Source organism: Acinonyx jubatus, chromosome D4 (genome assembly GCF_027475565.1).
Source record: "Acinonyx jubatus isolate Ajub_Pintada_27869175 chromosome D4, VMU_Ajub_asm_v1.0, whole genome shotgun sequence".
In the NCBI taxonomy this organism is placed as follows: Eukaryota; Metazoa; Chordata; class Mammalia; order Carnivora; family Felidae; genus Acinonyx; species Acinonyx jubatus.
Window position 1 is genome coordinate 83,874,126 of NC_069391.1, and position 20,901 is coordinate 83,895,026.

Genomic DNA, 20,901 nt, shown 5'->3' on the forward strand with positions numbered 1-20,901 from the left:
ATGAGAAGGCAAATCAGCCCTGCTCCCAGGTCCTGGCCACGGTTTGGCTGTGCTGTGATGCAACCACGAAGCACGTCCCACGGAAACAGTCTTACCACCTGGTCTCGTGCTCTGCACACAGTGAGGGCTCAGTAAATGCTGCTCACCTACACATAAGATCCATAGTCTTAGATCGGCTCTAAAAGTAATGTTTGTTTGTTTTTTGACAAAAAGACTGTCTCCATGTTTGTGTGGGTAGATACAGCCGTAGAGACAGATGAGGCATCACAAGTGGTTCCTGGGAATTTATCAAACCATATTTATTCACGGTAGCATCCCTAAATTTCCCCATCGTCAATATAAATACCTCTGACAAATCTATCTTCACTTACCGCTGCCCTTAAATATTTGAGGCAAAATGCCGGCAGGCTGTCTCCCTCCTTTCTGGCCCATCTCCTTATCTCTGAGATGCGACAGCCACCGCTACCCCTAAAACACGACATATTTCTATCCTTTCTCCCTTCCTTCCCCCTTCCTTTGATCCCTCCTTTTCTTTCTTCGGTGTCTGCGCTGTGCCAGGCATGTTGAACTCCAACAGGCTCCATCCCAACCACGCTAAAAACAATGAACTCTTAATATAGGTACTGTTAGAAACAGCAAAAAGAACCGTGTAGAACGGAAAGACATGAGAGCCGGTAATATTTTTTATTGGAGAACATTTCTCAGGAGAATATATGAGTGCTGCTGCCACTCATATCACTCACTTGTACCCTCCCTTATGCCCAGCAGTTGACAAGTCCTCTTACACGTGTATCTCATACGTTCCTCTAAATTGTTGTTTCTCAAAGTGTGGTGCCTGACCAACAGCAGCAGCAGCTCCTGGAGATTTCTGAACATGCAGAAGCCCAGGTTCCACCCCAAAACCTCCTGAAACAGACTACATTTTAATAAGATCCTCTAGAGCGTGATAGTTTGAGGACCTGTACTCTCAATAGTCCTGTGAGGGAATTGGAAATTCTCTTGCCTATTTGACAGAGAAGGAAGAAGCAAAACTGGTGTGTGTTGGGGGGAGGGGCGGTGGCACTTCGGTGGCTCAGTTTGTTGAGCATCCGACTCTTGATTTCGGTTGGGGTTATGATCCCACAGTTTGTGAGTTTGAGCCCGCATTGGGCTCTGCACTGTCAGTGCAGAGCCTCCTTGGGATTCTCTCTCTTTCCCTCTTTGTCTCTCTGCCCTTCCCTCGGCATGTGCACTCTTTCTCTGTCTCTCTCAAAAATAAATAAACGAAGAAAGAAAGAAAGAAAGAAAGAGGAAAGGGAAAAGAGAAGAAAAGAAAAGAAAAGAAAAGAAAGAGAGAAAGAGAGAAAGAAAAGAAAAAAGAAAAGAAAGGAAAGAAAGAAAGAAACAAAACTGGGGTCCAAAGATATTCATTTAACTAATAGATAACAAGACGGGAGTCAAAGACCAATCTTCTTTCCACAAAACTATGTCCCCTCTTTGGACACTCTTAGAGGAAACTGTCGCATGCCTCTTTTTGGATCTGACATCGCCCAGCCCAGTATTTCATAAGGAGCATCTGTACAGTAATTATAGCCTGATATTGTCCCCTGGTGGTAAGTCGGCAAATGTTAATCTCCTACGTGATTATATATTCCTTGGTAGGCTGGTCTTGCTGTCTCTTGTCTGAAAGGTCTAAGGTTAAATTACATGAAAGAAATTTCAGATTTGGAAATTTCTCCGATTTTTTCCAATTCCTTATCGGAGAAGAACATGTTCACTGGTTCACATAATTTTTGAAGTTTCTCTTGCAGTTTTGTTTTCCTAAAGCAGGTTCTTAAGTGTTTCATCGAAAAGGGAACAGCCACTAACTCAGAGGAAGCACTTCTTTGTGCACCAGACTCGTACTCTCTATGTGTTGTCTCCTGATTCTCGGAGAGACCTAAGAGATTGGCTCCGTTACCCTGTTTTACTTTGTGGAGGCTGAGAGTCAAAGGAGACACATGTGGCAGTGCCGGGAACCAAGTCAGATTCCATCCTACCTTGCTGGCCTCTTCGTAGAAGTAAGTCTTGCCTGAATTGGAAGGTGACCCAAGGCAGGGGAAGGGATTATCATTCCCTTCTGTCTTTTGTCACCACTGACGATATGACATTTACCACCCACCCACTGTATTTTTTAAAGGAGAAAAGTGGCCACCGAACTCTTCCTGGTTTTAAGGGTGAAGTAACAGGACTGAAATCAAAACAAAGAGGAACCAACTCAACTAGAGGGATACAAGTTACATAGGCAGAACCTCCCCGTAATGGACCAGAAACTCAACCCAGCAGTCTCGCCGGGCAACATACTTGGGAAAGCCCATTTCTTCACCACACAAATTGGCTAAAATCCAGACGTAGGATCGAAGCAAGGCTCTCTAAACTGGTTCGCCTTAAATGCTTCGTGCTCAACAGAGAAGCAGAGAATTTCTGACTCTAAGAAAAGAGAATGAATAGATTTCTCACTGAGAAAGACATCATCTCCCAGGCTCTCTTGTATCTGTGTTCTCAAAACTCCAGCCCTGTCAGCTCAGTCCCAGCTGAGACACTGGACCGAAATATCCTCTTGTGTTACTCTCCGGGAGTCTGCAGATAGTTCGTGTACAAGCCGCTCCACTCGTCTTAAGGATTTAAATAGAGTTATAACTACTCAGATTTTAATATATGCTACAACTGTTTTGCTGGCTTGGCATTTAAGGATGCAAACTTTCCAATCTCTTCTAGAAGCATGACACCATAAAAGGGACTACCGTAATTAGGAATAAAACTGTGTAGTCCTCATTAACCAGAAAAGCACTTTCTAAACCCAGGGAGGCTCTACTTCTATTCCAAGAAAAGTCAAGAAAATGGTGTCTCTAGAACCCAATAAAGATTTTGGGTCAACTTGTCCTCTCTGGAATTGACTGGGATTGATGTGAAATGCCTTTAAAAGGCAAAAGAACAACAAATATTTCTAGCAGAAGACACCTAAGTGGAGAAAAGGCTGAAGGATCATGTTAAGCTCAATCTTGTTTCAAGTTGTGCTATTATTTAAGTCTTGATTGCCCAAATTCATTCAGCCTTAGTGCATTGTGATAGAGCCTGCCCTTATTAGCCAAGGACGTTATGGTAACTGGTTGTGGGTCTACTGTTCTCATGGTTACAACATGTGACCAGAAGAATGCTTTCTGAATTGAGGCCGGGAGTGATAAGCCCCTGGTGACTCAAAATAGCTAAGGAGTGTATATAAAACCAGGCACAAGCTAGTCTCAAAGATAATTGCAGGCTTTACTTTAGTTCTTTAATCTCCACATCCATTTCTGTCCTGCCAGAACTGTCTACACAGGGGCCTCACCACGGCATTAGTCACAGTAAGAACCAAATGTTTTATAAGCTGGTACCTTCTTATACCTGTCCAAGGGGATTTGGTCACTCAAATCACAAATGAACCATGTTAGAAGGGGTTTGGCTGTGATGCAGTCCCACACGTAGGAGGAAGACAAGAACATTCTGGAGGAATTTGATTTATTTATGTTTTCTGCATAGTACTTGGGATGTGTCTGCTTCCTGGAAAAGCTACATTGATAGATTGCAGGGATCAGAATATCTAGCTCTAATTCTCTCTTTTTGCCAAAATTCTTATCACCCATGTTTTAAAACCTAATTAAGCTATGGTTCATTTATAACAAAAGGACACCAGACAGGATCCGGGCTCTAATCTCTGCTTTGTCACCAACCAGCTCTGGGGCTGTAGGCAAATGAGCTTTCCACCGGAACTCTGTTGTTTTGTCTTGTAATCATAACACCTGAATTTATTAAACACTTTCTCCAAAGTAGGGGTTAAGCCAAGCACTTTGACCAGAGTATCTCATTTAAACCTCACATACCTCCCCCCTAGGTGGGTTCTGTTACTACCTCCATTTTGCAGACGAGGAAACTGAGGCACAGAAAGGCTGAACAGCTTGTCCAAAGTCACACAACTGGGATGCAAAAGAGCCAGGATTTTAACAGGTTTCCTGAGCCTGCACTCTAAACCCCTGGGCTGCATGTTTCTCTGATTCCCCCGCTCGCCCAGCATAGGAGGACTTCTTGCTCCAGAAATCCCTAACTACTTAGAGATGATTTGGTTTAACTCATGTGGCTCATCTAAGCTGTTGTGTGCTATTTCATTTCTTAATTTTCTAAATCTTTTTTTGTTTCTAAAATCTTGTTTCCTTGACTGAGTAAAATGTCTGAATGAGTCCATGGAAAGACCTTCTTGAGGATGGTTTAGGTTTTATGCCCTTTATAGATCCCTTCCTTTACCAATGGAAATAATAATGCCTGGCTTAAAGGGAGGCTCCAAGCAAAATGTCTGTAAGGTGAAAAACACTGTATGAATAGCATTTGTTACTCATATTTTAAAATACTCTTTCAGGGAAGCCTTTCGTTCTTTCTTTCTTTCTTTCTTTCTTTTTAATGTTTATTTATTTTTGAGAGAGAGAGAGAGAGAGAGAGAGCGAGATGGGGAGGGGCAGAGAGAGAGGGAGACACAGAATCTGAAGCAGGCTCCAGGCTCTGAAACTGTCAGCACAGATCCTGACGCAAGGCTCGAACTCACGGACTGTGAGATCATGATCTGAGCTGAAGTCGGACGCTTAACTGACTGAGCCACCCAGGCGCCCCAGGGAAGCCTTTCTCATATGATGTATTCTTTATAGCGCAGAGCACTGTGCCCTCTGAGTTGTGAGGTGCTGAAGAGGATGTGTTGATCATTACTTTGATTGCACTTTGCAATTAAGAAAAGAATTCTTAAATGCATTTTTATTTACCTTCACACCATAAATTGATGTAGCAGGAGGAACAGTTTAATGGAGATGCTGAAGCAAAGGAAGAGAACTAACATTGACTGAGGACCTGCATTTGTCCTAGATACTATTTCACTAAATTCCCACCATCTGTCTGTAAGAAAGGTAAGCAAAAACCAAGCACAGAGAGGTTAGGTGGCTTCCACGGAACACACAGCTTTGGCTAAGAGTTAGGATTGAAACAGAGACCAGGGTTTTGCCATGCCACAGTGAAGATGAATTTTCTTTAAGATTTTTGAGCCTGAAGCTCTATGTACATATTGTTCATGTATCATTATATTAAGATGTCTAAATTATTAGTCAACATTTTCATGAATACAATGATCAACCGTTAAAGCATAAAACTAAGAATCCTAAAAGCACACTTTGGAAATGACCTTGAAGTCAGCAGGTGCAACAACCAGTCCATGGCTTTTCCAGCTCCTACTTGAACACCTCCCGTGATGTGTAACTCACCATCCCCAGCCGGCAAACAATTTCATCTTTGAATACTTAGACAGCATTACCACTAGGCTCTCCCTCAGGCGCTTCAAACTTAAGATACTTAAAACTTAGTTCATAAAGTACTTTCGTAATTTTGTTTACAGTTAATGGGGGAGTTGGGCTTACCAGAGGAGAATGAGTGCTACAAAAGGGAACATTATCCCATCAATAATTAACCACAGATTGCATTCTAAACAACCACTCACTTTTTCATTACTGAGGCCAAAGGAAAAAGCCAGTAAAAATTGTTACCCTGTCTCCCTGGGATTTTCCAAGATCCTCTTGTCTGAGCTTCAGTGCTCTATTTGCCTTAGAAGACAATTGTATCCATCAGGGTTCCCAGCAAGAAGCTGATGGTGCATTCAAACAGAACTTGAGGCAGGTTAATGAAGGGACATTTACAAAAGTATGGGCAGGGATCAGGGGAATCAACAGAGTATGGTGAAGCGTCCCCAGACCAGCAGTAGTGGAGAACTTAGTACCTGTGGACCAGAGAGGGTGAGGGGAAGGAGCAGATCCCAGAACCCAAGAAGGTCACCCTGGAAGTTGACCCCCACATACACCGAGAAGAACTGTGGCCTGAGGTGGACGTTTGCTGATGATTGGAAATTCAGCAGAGAGATAGACACCCTGACCTCACTATTTCTCACCGCCAGAGTTCTGCTGATGGCTGAGTTCTGCTGATGGCTCAGAGTTCGTGTTGGCATCAGTTGGAAGACAGAAGACAGGGAGCTTACAGTTCAGCAATGGCAGCCGCCTTCAGGACACAAAGCAAGGCACCACAATATTCCCCGAACCTTGTTTTTCCTCCTTATCCCCCTTTTGCTTTTATCTACACCTATTTCCCCCCATTTGCATCTACTAAATCAGCAATGGGAAGGAGAGCTAGTTTGAAAGTAGCCTTGGGTCATGGATGGAAATGATAATCCTACAGCTCTATTAGACTTTGCCATTAAAAGAGGTTAGCATTTGTCTCTTAGATTTCACGAATTAATTCTAAAAGCAATTGTGTGACCCCATTTCCACATTTTTGTGTCATAATTAGAAGACCAAATCTGCCAAGAAATCTATAGAAATACACACGCACACATGCGTGCACACACACACACACACACACACACACATTTGGAGGCTGTTTAGTGTTCACACATCAAATAAACTTTTCCTTTTCCCTGATTTCTGAGACTTTGTCTAATTGTTCTTTGTGAAAGCCTTTATTAAGCTTTAAATACTGCCAGTGTAAGTTCTAAGCTCTGAATTACTAGTCTAATTGCTTTCTCCCTCTCCCCAATACGTTCAAAGCCTTTCCTTTAGGGAATTATGTTTTAACTAAAGTTTCCTGAGATTAAAGTTTTCTGGGTAAGGGGTCTCAGAACCAGATTGTCCGATGGGGTCTGCTAACATGCTTGAAGATAGAGAGGGCTGACAAGAACTCATTTCAGACAAGCCAGCTCCACTGGGGAGACTATTGGTTGCAGAACCGTTGAGATGGATTTGACACAATTTGAACAAGTTCAAGGACATTTTTGCATCCATATTACTTGGATGTCAGTGTGATAGTAGGTTCATAGGTGTTTTGAGCCCGAGATAGTTTTTTCTTCAGACTCCTGTGAATCACATACTAGTCTACTCCACCATGCTGTGAAGCACCAATCAAGAGCAATACAGCTTGGTGATAAAGATGACACATTCTTATGCGGCATCAGCAGAATAAGGGCGACATTTTGTCTTAAAAGGCAGCTGATACATTAGCATCACATTATCTACATTAGTGGGGGCTTCAGAGTTTCATAATTCTTTAAGGCATGTGTATTTCCCCCCTTAACGTTAGTAGTATGGCAGGTACACTGAGAAATAAGCCTTTTTTAATTCACGTAGTCAGTCAAGTATTTATTAAGCCCCTCGTTTGAGGCAAGTATGACAGTAGGGTCAGGACATGAAATCGGGAGTTAAGACATGATCCCTCTCCTTAAAGGACTTGTAGTTCAGATGAGTGACTATATCACATCAAAACGGGGCAGGGGGGGAATTCTGAAAGCAAAACATTGTCAGAGACTCTGTTCCAGCCCCCTGGATCTTTTCCTTTGTCCCGTGCCACAGCCCTTAAACTGACAAGGATCCATGAGGCCACATGAGTGAAGATGTCGGGGCTGTAAATGTGCCATGGGCTCAACAGATCATGACTCCTGTGGTCATCAGTGGATTGTTACAGTCATCCCATCCCCCAGCCCCCCGACACTCTAGCCCAGACAGTGGTTAGTTCTTGTGTTAAGCAGTTGCAACAACCTCCTAATCAATTTCTTCGTTTATACTCAAGAGTATCTTCCCTTTATTCCTCCTAAATCCATTCTCTAGCACCCCTCTAATGATCTTGGTACAACATGCATCTGATAGTTCCCATTTCCCTCCTTAAATGCTTCAGTTTCCCACGTCCATCAAGGTAAGGTCTAGACTTGCCAGTGAGGGCCACCACGACCCGATTTCTGCAGACTTCTCCCACACCTTCCCGTGGTTCCCGCATCTGCACCTTTCCATGGGTTCTGTCACTAGTGACCTACTCTGGCAAGCCCCAACCAGCTTCCGCTGCATGCTTTGATGCCTCCATGCCTTTGTGCAAGATGTCAGCCTCCCTGGGCCAGTCTTCCCCTGGCCTTCCTAACTCCACCTCTGCTGTGTAGGTCTAGCTCCACGTCTCTCCATCTCTGTTTCTACTTCGCAAGCCCCGTGATCTATTCCCTGACCAGCTGCAGTAGCTTCCTAACTGGTCTCCTCTCTGCGTCCACTCTTGCCCCCTTCCAGGCCATTCTTGACTGCCAGGATGATGGTAACCATCGGGCAAACTGCCTTTACCCTTTTCCTATCACATTTAAGATAAAGAACAAAATCTTTACCAGGGACAGCACAGAAGGGCCCTTCCAGGCCCTGCTTCTCCAACCTCATCCCCTATCATGCAGCTTGCTCCAAAACACTACAGCCTTCTTTCATGCCTGGGAATGCTTTTGAATGTCAGGTTTCCTCCCGCACAGGTTTTGCACATGCTGGTTCCTCTTAGCTTGTTCATCTTTCCTACCCATTCCACAGATCTCAGCTCAAGAATTACTGTCAGAAGGAAGCCTTCCTTGGTCTCTCTGGTCCCGGCTAAGTTTCTTTATGGAGGAGTATTCCTTTTCTTCACAGAGCCTACTTCATTCTGCAGGTGGCTGAAATTAATGTCTAACTCTGCCCCAAAAGCAAGCTTCATGAGATATGGACAGCATCTGATTTTGTTCATCATTGGATTGCTAGCCTAGCACAGTATCAGGTGCAAAAGGCATACTCAAAAACATTTTAATCAATCAATTAATCCTCCAAGAAATCTGTTTCTTCGTTTGGAAAGCCCTACCGTCGTTACCACTATCATCACTGGTGGGATTAGCCTGCAGCAGCCTGTATTTGTGTCTAAGCACATACCGTTATTCTGTATTATTTCACCTGCTGGTCCCTTAAGGATCTCAGAGTCCAGAGAGAGGAGCAATATCTTAATCAACTCTATATCCACTATGCCTGACACATAGACGGCGAATGATACATTCATCAGGAAGTTTTTTTTCATTGAAGTAAAATTTACATGCCATAAAATTTTAGCTGTTTTCAAGTGTCTAATTCAGTGGTATTTATCGCACTCACAATGTCGTACCATCATCACGATCTAGTTCCAGAACATTTTCGTACCTGTTGAGCTGTCATTCCCCACTCCTGCCTTTCCCCAGCTCCTGGCCACCGTCAATCTGCTTTCCATCTCTAGACTTTTCCGTACTGGGACACTTTGCCCCAAGAGAATATAAATATGTGCCTTTTGTGTTTGGTCTCTTTCACTCAGCATGATGGTCTCAAGGTTTCTCCGTGTGATAATGTGTGTCAGTATTTCATTTTTATGGCTGAATAATACTCCATTCCATTGTACAGATGGATCATATTTTGTGTCTTCATCCATCTGATAGGCGTCTGGACTGCTTTCACCTTTTGGCTCTTGTGAACAGTGCTGTGAACTTCCATGCAAGTCTTTGAATACCTGCTTTCAGTTCTTTTGCTATATACCTAAGAATTGTGTCACTCAACGGTATGTGTGGCTGAGGGAGCAGCCACCAAGCTGTTTTCCACAGAGGGTGCAACATTTTACATTCCCACCAGCCATGTAGGAAGGCTCCAGCTTTTCTCGACATCTTCACCGATACTTGTCATTTTCTGTAGTGGTCGTCATTTTTCGAAGCAATGATTATAGCCAGCCTCATCTGTTTGATGTAGTATCTCGTGGCAATACCAGTTCCTACCCGCTAAGATGACTGTTGTTACAAAATAAAATAAAATAAAATAAAATAAAATAAAATACAAATCAGAAAATAACAAGTGCTGGGGAGGATGTGGAGACGTTGGAATCCTTGTGCACTGTCAGTGGGAACGTACATGGTGCACAAAGGAAAACCTACTGTTATGGAAGACAGTATGGTGGCTCCTTGAAAAATTTAAAATAGAATTACTATATGATCCATCAATTGCACTTCTGAGTATATACCCTGAAGAATTGAAAGCAGGGACTGGGACTGATATTTGCACACCTATGTTCATAGCAGAATTATTTGCAATAACCAAACAGTGAAAGCAACTCAAGTGCCCTTCAGTGGATGAATGGACAAGCAAAATGTGGTGGGTACATACAGTGGAATATCACTCAGCAGCTTTGAAAGGAAGAAAATCCTGTTGAATGCTGCGGCACGGATAAAGCTTGAGGACATTATGCTAAGGGAAATAGGCCATTCACAGAAAGACGGATAGTGTCTGATTCCACTTATACCTGTAGTCACATTCGTGGAGACAAAAAGTAGAAGAGCTGTTGCGGGGGGCTGTGGAGGAGAAGGGTGGTCGCGGGGGGCTGTGGGGGAGAGGTGGTGGGCAGAAGGTTAAGAGAGGCTTCCATTTTCTCAGAAGAGGCAGAAGGCAAGTGGGCGCTCCCGTGGGATTGCAGCCTGGATGTTTCGCTGTCCCCTGTGTTCCACCAACAGGAGGCTTTTCCCTAATCTGAAGCCTCCCCAACAGTTGAGATGATGTTAGGCATGGCCTTCAGAAAACAAGCGTCAAGTCAATGCAACGGGGCGGCGGTGGGGGGGGGGAAGCCCTGGAGAAACTGACTGAGAAGGGAATAAAATTCAGAGAAGTACCATTAGAAACCATTGTGTGAGTGGAAGAAGCAAAGGAAGCATGGGGAATTTGTGACAAGACATCTGATCAAGAAAGAGGAAGACAGTCTAGAGAAAAATGTTGAGGCCCAGGGGTTCTGATTAATGAGCAGAATTGTTGGCTGGCCAGGTTCTGGCTTAAAGATAGAAAAACACCCTGTTTTCTAGAAGTAGCTAATATTTATTACCTGAGTGTTAGTTCTGATGAAACACCCAGCAAATTACAATATTTGTAAGCAGATGTTTTGTAAGTGGGAAGTCATGGAAATACACAGAGAAATCAAAAAGCAGAAAATGCTATGGTTCAGAGTCATATATTTTGGGATTCTTTTTAATAAAAATTCCTATTTATTTTGTGGCAGGAAGAACACCAGGGAATAAAATTATTTTGAAAAGAGGCTAGACGAAGTACAATTCATATCACTCCTGAAAAACGGGCAATAAGTAATTGTATCCGAATAAACTTTCATATCTAGCTGTTTGAGTAAGTACTTAGGTTTTCTTAAAATGATTATTCAGGAAAAAAATTTCAGTTGGGATTATCCTTACTTTTTCTAACCCTTTTTCTTCCCTGGTATGTGGCTTTTAGCCAGTCCTCGGATGCTCAGAATGCTTCCGAAAAAGATGAATTAAGGAAAAGGAAAGGAAATTCAAATAAGTCAGTGGGACCTGCTTGGCAATAGTGAAATAAAACATGTGATTAGGAAGAGGTTGAAATGAACTAAAATCAAGGCAACTGCTTTTTTTTTTTTTCAATAGTACTTGCTATTCCTATCCTTCATTTCCATAGAGGAAGGGAAACTAAAATGGTATAATAAAAACAGCTAATATTTATCCAACTAAGCATGCGAAGTACCAGGGCCAGTTCTAAATGCTTCCCACATATTAACTCATTTAATCGTCACATCATCGGCCCTGTAAGGACAATACCATGTAAGGGTCCATTGCTGAATTTTCAGGAATTTTGTGAGCCTGTTGGTAGCTTGAAATCAGCCATTGTGGGAGTATTTATTTATACCATGGAAATCGGCATATGTTACAAATCGGGGCTTCTCGGGGGAGAGCCATTTGTTAAACATTTTCTAGAATACCACGGCTGTTGCCCTTCTTTCACAGATGGGGAAACTGGGACACCGAAAAGTTAGGTAAAATTTCCATGATCATGCAACTAGTAGTTAAAATTGGTAGCGTTAAAATTGTGTGCTAGGCAGCACGACTAGAGAGCCCAAGCTTTTCACCATCGTGCCATGCTGCTTCTGATATGACTAACTTGCTTTGGCTGGATTTAGAAAGCCTGGGACTCTAATTTGGACTCTTCTACTATCCACTGTTTAAGTTTTCTGAAGTCTCAAGCCATTTTATAATAGCGATGTTACAATCTAAGAATGTTTCACACTTATCTCTGCTATATCACAAATGAAATAGATTATGTGGAAATGCAAAATAATCCTTGATTATCCCCTTCTTTCCTTCCTTCCTTCCTTCCCTCCCCCCTCCCTTCCTTCCTTCCTTCCTTCCTTCCTTCCTTCCTTCCATTTTGATTAGGTCTTCGCTATAAAGTAGAATATACGTAAATCTCTTCGGACTTTTGGCAGCATGTAAGGAGGGCTATAGTGAATTTTCCCCCTAATGCTCCCTTACTGCTTTCCTCATTATCGTAGAAACCAGAACAGGTGTGCTGACAGTGGGTATCATCATCATCATTAATAAATATTTATTGAGCATGCCCTTTGTGCTGAGTTCTGAGGACACAGAGAGGCAGAAGATATAGTCCTAGAAGCTTGCCCAACAAGTGGCTCAGGTAACCAGTAGAAACAAAAAGAGCGGGGAGAGTAACCACAATACATGGGGAAGCCTTTCTGGGGGAAGAAATAGCCCCTGAGCTCAAAGAAGTGTCAAACAGGAAGGAGGCATAGGTAAGCAGAATGGTTTGAAGGAAGGCACTGGGGCAACTATCGTTTCTCTGTGGAGTAATTAGTGGTGTGGTTTGGCCTGAAGAGAAGTTCTATAATAGGAGACGAGGCTGGAAAGGATGGATTGCTGTTTGAAGAGGGCCTTTGAGCTCGACTAAGAAGCCTAGGCTTCATTTTTTGAACAGTAAGGAAATCACCCATGGTTCTGAGCACACCAAAGATGCTTAAGGCCGTGCTATGAATGAGATGAAATTTAGCCAGGTGTGTAGAATGAACTGAAGGAGAGAGTTGCTGGAAACAGAGATAACAGTAAAACAATAATCTATTATGAAAGCTTCTCCAATGTGGGAAATCCATATGGGATGATCAGAATTGTAAGCAAGATACAATTAGAATTACAGACGGCGGTTACAACGGTACAAACACATACGCGATAGGAAAGGTTGGGAGAAACCACAACTACATTATCACAATGATTGGATTGGGCTGGTGGAATTATGGGTGATTTTTTTTCTCGAATCAAATTTTTGGTTATGCGGTCATCGTTTGTCATGATGAAAATGCGCGTAAATAATTGAAAACTTATTGACAGAAAAAGAGATGCCTGAAGGGGACACATGTTGGAGGCAAAAATGACAAATTATGCTTTAGACAGAGCAAGATAAAGGGACACCACCCAAACAGGAAGGCTTTGGGGCAGCTGGAGACACAAGGCTGAAAGTCTGGAGGTTGATCAACATTTGCCAGTCCATTGTGTGAGCCATAAACATGACTGAGGAGTTGGAGAGAGCTCAGAGCAGGAGGTGCTGAGCAAGACCTGAACTCGGGGGCTTTTTGCCCAACAAGGTGCAGAAGAGGAGGAGGAAGGGAAGTCTGTAGACGGGACTGAACATGATTTACCCAAGAAGGAGGAGGAGTGTTCAGACCTGTTAGGACAAAGGGACTAATGCCAGTTAGTTTATGAAGTAATTTCAGTTATTGAGTGTTTTCCTCTGTGTTAGGGCCACGTGTACAGTAGATTACATCTACCGTCGTTTAGAATTCTTGTAACAGTGCTTTGTGTTGGGTGCCGTTATTATATTAGCCCCATTTTATAGAGCCGAGACACAAAATTTAAGGTGGAAGGAAACTTAGAGACTTTGTGGCACAAACCAGTCCACTTTGTAAGAGAGGTAAAAAGGGCTCACAAGTCAAGGTCACATGACTCCTCCAGGGGCCAACCGCATTTGAAGAGAGAAGCTTCCCACGGATTTTCAAAATTGATATTGAAAGGGCTTTGGTGGTTATCTCTGCATACTTACTTTCTGCATTTTCTCGATACATAAATTGTCTAAATGTACAAATTTCGATGCTTCTGTCACTCAGTGTTATTTGGCTGCTCTAAGCAGCTTTCCTAGTTCATTATTAGCACTGTATCCAATGTCATATGTGGCAAAGCTTTTAAAGCCTGGTAACGAATCCATCACTACAGTGAGAACTTTTTCCTGGAGTGAGGCAGGGTGCGTGTTGTTCAAGAGAGAGGAGTTGTGATCATTGGGCAGAATGCTGATTACAAGTCTAATTAAAATTCGGGGCGCCTGGGTGGCTCAGTCGGTTGAGCGCCCTACTTCGGCTCAGGTCATGATCTTGCAGTTCGTGAGCTGGAGCCCCACGTCGGGTTCTGTGCTGACAGCTCAGAGCCTGGAGCCTGCTTTGGATTCTGTGTCTCCTTCTCTCTCTGCCCCTCCCCCGCTCGTGCTCTCTCTCTCTCTCTCTCTCTCTCTTTCTCTCTCTCAAAATAATAAATAAACATTTAAAAAATTATAAATATATTGGTGATTCAATCCTACAAACAAGATGTTTAGGTTATAAGTTGCCTAAGTGACCTTCTCTTGTAATGTTTATGTTGACAGCGTCTTTGATGCAGATAATTACTAGTTTCGCTCCATTTTCAAAAAGGCCCTGAAGACACAAATCAGCATAGGGCAGATACTATGTGTCCATCATAATGACTAGTGACCAACAAATCCATCATGAATCTACTAACACCTTGGGCCCTGGAAGCATTACTAGAATTTAGAATTATTTAGAGGGACACCTGGGTGGCTCAGTCAGTTAAGAGCCAGACTGCAGCTCAGGTCATATCTCATGGTTTGTGGGTTCAAGCCCAGCATCCTGCTCTGTGCTGACAGCTCAGAGTCTGGAGCCTCCTGCTTTGGTTTCTGTGTCTTCCTCTCTCTCTCTGCCCCTCCCATCCCTCTTTCTCTGCTCATGCTCTGTCTCTGTCTCTCTGTGTCTCTGTTTCTCTCTCAAAAATAAATAAACATTAGAATTATTCAGAAGTGCACAGTCTAAATTCTTACCAAGGTAGGAAATGTTATCGATTTTGCTGTTAACATAATAAGTAACCTGATATTCACGTGAAAATGTAAACATGAACTAAAATTTTCTTGTTAGTAATTCGAATTAGGATATTGTCTCTATTTCACTAGATTTCCAAAACTCCAAAACTGTTGCATATGCAATTTTAGATGTATTTATGTGTTACTGTCTTTAAATAATGGTTAAATTTTGCATTTAATATCTTACCATAGTTGAGGGGGTTATGCTCATACACACTAATCCTGGTTTGTGTACTATTTTACAAACCTGGTTTTGTAAAATTGACTTACAAAGAAGAATTCTATTATACAATTTTTTTTAATGTTTATTTATTTTTGAGAGAGGGAGAGACAGAGTGCAAGCTGGGGAGCGGCAGAGAGAGAGGGGGAGACACAGAATCCGAAGCAGGGTCCAGGCTCCGAGCTATCTGCATAGAGCTCGACATGAGGCTCAAACTCATGAACCATGAGATCATGACCTGAGCCGAAGTTGGATGTTCAACTGACTGAGCCACCCAGGTGCCCCAGAAGATTTCCATTATAAAAAATGTAACTATTATTGCTATACTCTGAAGGCTCTATAGCAAAAAAAAAAAAGTGAAAGGGATTAATAAGTATTATACCTGGCTGTTTGCTGATTATGTAGAAAAATAAGGCCTTTAATTGACTTCCTTCATTGTCATCCAGCACTATTTACTTGGTATCCATACCAAAAAAGATGGTCCAAGTATGGGAGCCTGGTGGAAATTTGTATTTTACTAATATACATATGATATAACTCATAAAGTTCTGATCATGAAACCCATGTTTTATTTTTTAAATGTTTATTTATTTATTTTGAGAGAGAGAGTGTGTGTGTATGTATGTGAGTGAGTGGGGGAGGGGCAGAGAGAGAGGGAGAGAGAGAATCTCTAACAGGCTGTCAGCCCAGAGCCTGACGTGGGGCTGGAACCCACGAACCATAATGAGATCATGACCTGAGCCAAAACCAAAAGTCCAGCACTTAACCGACTGAGCCACCCAGGTGCCCCATGAAAACCCATGTGTTAATAACCTGACCTAAAAGAATATTTAGGTCAGGGCGAAAAGTTCCTGAAATGTGTATCCTCTATTGGTCCAAGCAGTGTTTTCTTAAAAATTTTTTAATGTTTATTTATTTTTGAGAGAGGGGGAGAGAGAGAGAGAGAGAGAGAGCACGATTGGGGGATGAGTAGATAGAGAGGGAAACACGGCCAAAGCAGGCTCCAGGCCGTGGAACCAATTTCCTGAATAAAGTCCTTTGTTTTCCTGGTTGGACCCCGACTGGCACAATTCACTATATACCCAAGTATGTGTATACTGGGTCATGATATAGAATACATTTTTGTACTGAGAGCGGTTGTTAAAGCGGTATGAAAGCCACAGTCTGTGAAAATAAATTTGACACATGCCGTTGACAGCGCTGGGCCCATTTCTTCACTTGGGCATTGATGACTCTTACTGAGCTGAAGAGCATGAACTTGGAGACTTTCTCTCTCGCTCTCTTTTTTAACAGGAAACAGTGTGGTATAGCAGGAGCTGTATTGACTGGGAGACTGAGGTTCTAATCTTGGTGGGCATTCCATGTAACCATGGGCAATCCACATAGCCATGTGTTCTAGTATATTATGCTTCCTCTGTGCCTGGAACCAGAGGTTCTGAGATTGGTATGTCTTTTTAAAACAGGAACTACTATAAGAAGTTATGAGATAAGACATTGATGTATAGTGTGTGACAGCTCAAAGGCCAGGGAGACTAACATTTGTAGGCTGTTTGAAAGAAGAGTCACTTACCTAGATTATTCTATTATGCTTCCATTATTTAATTACTTTCCCAATGGATAAGTAGTTATTTATTATGCTAGCATTAGAAATAATAGCTCATGGGGCTCCCGGAGGGCTCAGTCGGTTAAGCGGCGATTTCAGCTCAGGTCACGATCTCATGATTCATGAATTAGAGCCCCACGTCAGGGTCCCTGCTATCAGCACAGAGCCCACTTCGGATCCTCTGTCTCCCTCTCTTTCTGCCCCTCCTCCCTCTGCTTTCTCAAAAATAAACATTAGAAGAAGAAGAAGAAGAAGAAGAAGAAGAAGAAAGAAAGAAAGAAAGAAAGAAAGAAAGAAAGAAAGAAAGAAAGAAAGAAAGAAAGAAAAAATAGCTCAGCATTCTGGTCATAAGTTCTTAGGGAATAAACATTGATATGGGCCATGGAACCTGCAGAACAGCAGGTAAAGGTGGTTATGGTCATTAATGTCAGTAAATCATACCATAAAATTGAGGTGTCACATAAAGACAAACACCCCCACATATATTTTTAAGAAGCTTACTAAAATATAAAGCACGAGGTGTCAGTCTCTTTAAGACGCAAACGTCACACCCACACCCTACGTCCTAAGTATGAAACAAAGAATGTTCCATGCTATGGTGTTCTTGTACCTTATCACACATCCCTTGCTTTCCTCCATATTTCAAAAAAGTCTATTCCCAAAAGGCCCCGAAGAGTTTTCAAAATAGTAAAATTCCAATAGATAGCACAATGTCTCTGGTAAGATAAGCGGTTGAATGTGCACAATTATAGACCAAATGTGAGCTTTTCCTTTATGTCCAGCCCTCGGTGAATCCAGTGACTATTCAGCTGAGTTTATCGAAAGGGGAGATAAAAGATAAAAGCTTCCTGCCTAGCATTAAACCTTGCCCCATGCAGAATCCAGACGCTTGCAACCCTTTCCCCAAACTTCATATACTTGTGTTGTTTTTTTTTTCTTTAATAGTCATCATTTTCTGGCTGGTAACACCATTGAAAACTAAAATAAAGCCGTATTGTTGTAGAATGTAGTTTATCCCCACCTGTGGAGAGACGGATTCCCCGCCCCCCCCCCCAAAGCAGATTATTTATCTCAGTTTCTTTAAAGAGTCATCTAAGGTAATTTTCATGGTTATTTCTGTTTTTATATGTTCCCGGTTTATTTTCTACTCTCCTCTTGAATTTACATAGAACAACTTCAAGCGTAGAAAAATGGCTGGAATAAAACAACAGCAGATTGCGCTTTTGTGTGCTGAACTTGAAGCAAGAATCTGGTGGGTGATGTGTTGGAAGTCAAGCTGGAAAAGGGTCGCACACAAATAAAATGCAATGAAGGGCTACTGAAAAGATAAGGCCGGTAACAGCTGAAGGTGGTCTAAATGTGAAACGCTGCCATAAAATCTAATGAAACAGCGTGGGAAAGGGATACGGCGTTTTCTGCCACCGTGGCATTTGGTTGAGGGACTTGGAGAGGATCCACAGTGTCACACGGGACAGAAGCATATGATCATTCAGAGAAACGCAGTGCAAGTCTAAGGGCAGTCGGTACAATGGCCCGCCAAATAAAAGTTAAAGTATTTGAGCGATTTATGACAATAAAAAATTTTTAGGCTCTGAATTCATGTTCTGATGCCTAACATGCAACTGTCCAAAGATGTCTCAAAGCCTCAAAGATACGTTGATGACAACATTTATAAAAATCCTTTCTTGTCCAGTCAGCAATATATAATAGAGTATTATTGAGAAAATCCTGCAGAATGAAATTATTCTCAGAAAGCCGGTCTCCAGAGACAAATGAAGCTTTCCTTTGGGCAGTTAGGATGTGTTTGAATTATCTAGAGAAATATTGAGTTCTAAATGGTTTTTCTAAGGGTAGACATGATTGGACATATAAAATGTGCACACTTCATTTTATGAAAGTTAAAGGAAAGATTAGTTTCTTATCAGAAGACTATCCTAGGTTATTAATGCTGCTAATGACTCTTTATCAGTAATTCTTACCCCCTGTGGTGAAGATCCCCTTGGGAATCTGATGAAATGTACGGACTCCCTGCAGAAAATGTACCTTAACATGATCACGGAATTTCAGTTTCAGGGCTTCTCAAATGCGCCAGAGATCATTTATATTCCCCCTCCTCTCTGCCCCATAATGGGTTAAGAACCCTGTATCGATGACAAATGATTGAACAGTTTTTACATGAGCAACATACGTCACTCTGGTCTGGAGTCTTACCAAGCTGGGTTAAAACTTCGGACTTCAGTGGGGCGCCCAGGTGGCTCAGTTGGTTAAGCATCCGACTTCGGATCAGGTCATGAGCTCATGAGCCATGAGTTTGGACCCCACATTGGGTTCTGCACTGACAGCTCAGAGCCTGGAGCCTGCTTTGGATTCGGTGGCTCCCTTTCTCTTTGCCCCTCCCCCTCTCCGGCTCTGTCTCTCTCTCCCTCAAAAGTAAATATACATTAAAAAAATTTTCTTTAGGGGCACCTGGATGGCTCAGTCAGTTAAGCAGCCAACTTCGGCTCAGGTCATGATCTCGCGGTCCGTGAGTTCGAGCCCCACGTCGGGCTCTGTGCTGACAGCTCAGAGCCTGGAGCCTGTTTCAGATTCTGTGTCTCCCTCTCTCTGACCCTCCCCCGTTCATGCTCTGTCTCTCTCTGTCTCAAAAATAAATAAACGTTAAAAAAAATTTTTTTCTTGAAATTCCGACTTCATCATTTAGTTACTTCCATGTTGTTTGATCACATTCCCCTTGCAATGAAAAAGGAAGAAACAAAATAAAAAGGATAGAGTATGATCTATGTATATTTATTCATAATACATGTATTCAAGTATTAATATATCAAGTGCATTATAAAACATATACAAAATAGAAGTTATGAAACAGATGAAGATGAAAGAATAAAATACCTTGCTAATCATGATGATATCATGCGATATTAATAGCTAATACCCCCTCCAGGCAAAATATATGCTTAGATCAGAATTCATCGTTAACGGTAGTGCATATAAATCCAAATGGCAACTAGTCTTGAATAGATGTGAATGTTTTTAACCTATTTCTTGTCAGAGCTACTTAGACCGTCATTGTTTTCACTTCTCAGAATGGCTGGCAAGAAACTCAGAACTCAAAGTGGCAGGTTTGATCTTGATTTTCACCTGCGAGTGCGTTATTGGATCTACCTCAGACTTCAATTTCTTGGAAGGACTCTTTTTAAGCCACTTGTTTTCCAAATAAGAGAATTCATTGGGCAAAACCAGACAAGGCACTTTGTGGAAGGTGTAAACTTCAGGTAACATCCTGCACCTGAAACACCCTGCACCTGAAAGAACCAGACGGGGGCGCAACCGTCACCCCTCTGCCCCTGATGCTCCCCTAAGTACTCCACAGATAAAATACTTGGCATGTGACCACTTTCCTAGGCACCATGTAAAGGTGCCAGGGTAAATGAGTACAATACACATTGGTAAAGCCGTTCTCTTTTTGGTCATTACATTTTCTTTAATCATTAAAGGAAGAAGAAATCGAATTTCCAATGTTCTTCCCAAATCGCAGTGAATTGTCTTGCTCACTCAACTTTGGAGAACCCTGCCTTAGGCAAATTATTTACTGCCTCTCAGTTTCTTCATCTGTAAAATGGGGATAATATCGCATAAGTCACCGGGTTAAGTGGATAAATGGCATATGTACAGGCCTCTGCATAGACACTGGTGTGTGATTTAAAGGAGAAATAAAAGATAATGATTACTACTGTATTGCTGTGTGTGCACTCACGTTACTCCTAGCCTAATTTAAAAAGCAAACAAAGCCTCTTCTCGGTGCTCTTTACGTGAGGGCAAGAGCCATACCTTCTCACCTCCCACCTAACCTCCCAAAACAAAACAAAACAAAATAAGACAAAAACCAAAAGCATATTAGCCTTTTCAGCTTGGAAGGCGACAGATTCTGAACACTTGGTGATCTCGTTCATTAACATGATAATTACTGATGGGGAAGGCCTGTTCAATCCTACCGGACAATTTTGATATATGATCTCCCATCCTGTCATTCAACCAAGTTTTTTTGTTTTTGTTTTTAAAACAACATACAACATACTAGACCTCCGGCTGAGGGCTGAGGTTTCAAAGATGAATTGAACTTGCCCTACACCCTCCAGGCACTAACCATCTAGTGGAGGATACCAAACAAATAATCGCATCAAAGTGATAAGTGCTGTAATGGAGGTAGGTGCTGGTTGCTATGGGAGCAGGTAGACTAAGCAGCTTCCTTT

General features: G+C 42.2%; 1 long non-coding RNA gene across 1 annotated transcript in view; it reads left to right on the top strand.

The window, feature by feature from the left end:
- Positions 1–20,901, top strand: part of LOC106968156 (uncharacterized) — a 656,017-nt gene extending 635,116 nt beyond the window's left edge. Inside the window, exon 11 of the long non-coding RNA XR_001429089.3 lies at positions 19,735–20,901. This is a non-coding gene — a long non-coding RNA (uncharacterized LOC106968156). The remainder of the gene's footprint in view (positions 1–19,734) is intronic.